The sequence below is a fragment of the Rhinopithecus roxellana genome, unplaced genomic scaffold, assembly GCF_007565055.1.
Source record: "Rhinopithecus roxellana isolate Shanxi Qingling unplaced genomic scaffold, ASM756505v1 contig3368, whole genome shotgun sequence".
In the NCBI taxonomy this organism is placed as follows: Eukaryota; Metazoa; Chordata; class Mammalia; order Primates; family Cercopithecidae; genus Rhinopithecus; species Rhinopithecus roxellana.
The window spans coordinates 44,991-48,710 of NW_022142486.1; the positions used below are offsets into that span (position 1 = coordinate 44,991).

The window sequence follows — 3,720 nt, forward strand, 5'->3', positions numbered from 1 at the left end:
AAAACAAGGAACATGTCTTCATAGAAAGAAAATTAACAATATAAATAAAGATTAACGAGAAATAACAAACTGGAGGAGAGGATTTGTACCTCATATTACAGCAAAGGGTGAATCCCTCTAGTGTAAAAAGAGTTTCTGGAATTTGACAAGGAAAAGATCAACAGATGAATGATTAGCTGACAGACATAGAAATATGAGTGATTCTTAAATATATAAAATTGCTAATTAAAACTACCTTTCAATACCATTTTCCATTATGGCCAAAATCCAAACATTTGACAAATATAATTGGTGAAGCATGAGGACCATGGAGAAATGCCTAGGCACTCTTGGATATTGCTGGTGGAAGTACAAACTTTAGGGAAAATAATCTGGGAACATCTATTAAAATTACAAAATTGCTGGTGTGATTCTGTACTGCACGGCTACTCTCTTGAGCCGTGGTCATTGATCTCCATCCACCTTCTCTCCCACCTAAGTGTGTGCCACCACCTGATGGAAGATTTGATGGACAGGGACATGAGTCCCCTGAGGCCCCAGAACTATCTTTTCAGTTGTGAACTAAAGGCTGACAAAGATGATCACTTTAAGGTGGATAATGATGAAAATGAGCACCAGTTATCTTTAAGAACGGTCAGTTTAGGGGCTGGTGCAAGGGATGAATTGCAAATTATTGAAGCAGAGGCAGTGAATTAGGAAGGCAGTCCAATTAAAGTAACACTGGCAACTTTGAAAATGTCTGTATAGCCAACAGTGCTTTGAAATAACACACCCAGTGGTCTTACGGTTGAAGTGTGGTTCAGGGCCAGTGCATATTAGTGGGCAGCACTTAGTAGCTGTGGTAGAAGATGCAGAGTCAGAAGATGAAGAGGAGGAGGATGTGAAACTATTAAGTATATCTGGAAAGCAGTCTGCTACTGGAGGTGGTAGGAAGATTCCACAGAAAAAAGTGAAACTTGCTGCTGATAAAGATGATGATGATAAAGATGATGATGATTAAGAAGATGATGATTTTGATGATGAGGAATCTGAAGAAAAAGCACCAGTGAAGCAATCTATATGAGATACTCCAGCCAAAAAAGGACAAAAGTCAAATCAGAATGGAAAAGACTCAAAACCATCATCAACACCAAGATCAAAAGGACAAGAATCCTTCAAAAAAAAAAAACAGGAAAAAACTCCTAAAACACCAAAAGGACCTAGTTCTGTAGAAGACATCAGAGCAAAAATGGAAGCAAGTATAGAAAAAGTGCATTGAACAATCCTGGGCACTACTGGTAAATTAAGCCCAAAGATGGGGAGAAAGGAAAAGGAGAGACAAAAGATGGGGAGAAAGGAAAAGGAGAGACAAATATAGTCCATATTCAGTGTCAACAATCCAGACTGAAGTCTTCTATTTTAATCCCAATCCTCTTCTCTGATTTGCTGCCCATGCCTCTTCAGGTTGGAAACAATCTCACTCTCAGTTCCCTAAAGCACTTTCTTCTGACGACTGTGATTTGGTGAACCTTGCCCTTTGCTTTCTATTACTTGCACATTTGCCTCACCTCTGACCATGTTTTTTGTTTGTTTGTTTGTTTGTTTTGTTTATTTGTTTTTGAGACATAGTCTCGCTGTCTCCCAGACTGGAGTGCAGTGGCAGGATCTTGGCTCACTGCAAGCTCTGCCTCCGGGGTTCACACCATTCTCCTGCCTCAGCCTCCCAAGTAGCTGGGACTACAGGTGCCCGCCTGCACACCTGGCTAGTTTTTTGTATTTTAGTAGAGACGGGGTTTCACCCTGTTAGCCAGGATGGTCTCGATCTCCTGATCTCGTGATCCACCCACCTCGGCCTCCCAAAGTGCTGGGATTACAGGCATGAGCCACCGCGCCCAGACCTCTGACCATGTTTTAAATCACCTTTGCATCTCCTTAGCTGCTCAATAAATATTTGAATGAATAAAAAAAAAATTACAAAATTATTTACCCTGTGATCTAATAATCCTACTTCTGGAGATTTATTTATGTAGACATATGAACAAGTTTTATTCATTGCAGCATTTTGGTAAGAGCAAAATGAGAGCAGGTCAATCTCCATTAATAAGAACTGGTTAGATGATGATATATCCATATCATAAAACACTGTGTACATGAGAAGAAATAAAAAAGAAGCCTTTATAGTGTTACTGATAAAGCTGCATAATATATTTTTAAATTAAAAGCAAGATGTAAGATGATAATGAATGCAACTGAGTATGTTACAATATGCTTCCTTTTGTGAAGGAAAGAGGGGGAATAAAAACAGGTATTCATAATTTTTGCACTTGCATAACTCCAGAAAGGAAAAAAAAAAAAAGGTCATTATCTGTGGTAAGGAAAAGAGACAGAGCAAGGAAAGGAATGAGAGTTTTCACTGCATACCATTTATATTTGATTTTATGTCAAAATATTGCTTGCTCAAAAAGAATAGAATGTAATAGTAACAAATATTGAAATGTAAAGTTAAGCCTCAATCTGCACAAGCCTGCTTAAAGCGCCTTTAATCCACTTCCCTAACTGTTCCTTGCTCCCATGTATCACACTACTTGCCTTCCCTTTCATCCAGTTTTCTCAAGCTAACTGAATCATGGTAAACATGCTTTTAACTGTGCCAGGAATTCACTTTTCTCCAGCCACTTTCTAAAGTTGAAAGGAGAGGGCAGCAGGCCGGGCATGGTGGCTCACGCCTGTAATCTCAGCACTTTGGGAGACTGAGGTGGTTGGATCACCTGAGGTCAGGAATTCAAGACCAGCCTGGCCAACATAGTGAAACCCCATCTCTACTAAAAATACAGAAATTAGCAGGCATGGTGGCAGGCGCCTGTAATCCCAGCTACTCGGGAGACTGAGGCAGGAGAATTGCTTGAACCTGGGAGGCAGAGGTTGCAGTGAGCCAAGATCATACCACTGCACTCCAGCCTGGGTGACAGAGCAAGACTTTGTTTAAAAAAAAAAAAAAAAAAAAAAAGGCAGAGAGCAGCTAACAGGGCCATGAGGGAAAAAGACTAAAATGCACCCGTTTAAGTTATGCCCCTCTGGTAAATGTTCCTGTGACACTACACTTCTCCTTCATAACACCCATCACTCTTGTAATTACTGTCCTCACGGTTCAGAAAAACTCATCTCTTTTTGTTATTGTCATAGCTAAAATTTATTGAGAGTATTATAATCCAAAAACTGTAAAGTGTTTTACATAGACTAAAATCTCACAACTAACCTATTTACTATGATTATTTATGTAAAGATATTAGGAGATTGATACCCAGAAAGAGTAAGTAACTTGGCGGAGGGTCACGTAGCCAAATGACAGGGCAGAACCTACGTCCTTAATCCTTACACTCCACCACCTGGGATAGTGATGGTGGCAGGAAATACCCTACTTTCACTTTCATTATTTTAAATATTTAAACAACTTATTTTATCTAATCCATTAAAAAAAGAAAATTAGTGTCTAAGGCATTACTTGATACAAATATTAGAACAGTGTAATTGAGAAAAAGAAGTTACATGAGAAATATAATGTGGTGCCTGAATTAGGCCATTCTTGCATTGCTATAAATAAATGCCGGAGACTGGGTAATTTATAAGAAAAGAGGTTTGGCTGGCTCACAGCTCTGCAGGCTTTACAGGAAGCACGGTGCAGGCATGTGTTCAGCTTCTAAGGAGGCCTCTGGAAGCTTACAATCATGGCAGAAGAGGGAG

At 39.5% G+C, this 3,720-nt stretch overlaps 1 pseudogene; it reads left to right on the plus strand.

Moving 5' to 3' along the window:
* Window positions 1-495: 495 nt before the first annotated feature.
* LOC104661783 lies at window positions 496-1,258 on the plus strand (annotated as a pseudogene).
* Window positions 1,259-3,720: the final 2,462 nt, after the last annotated feature.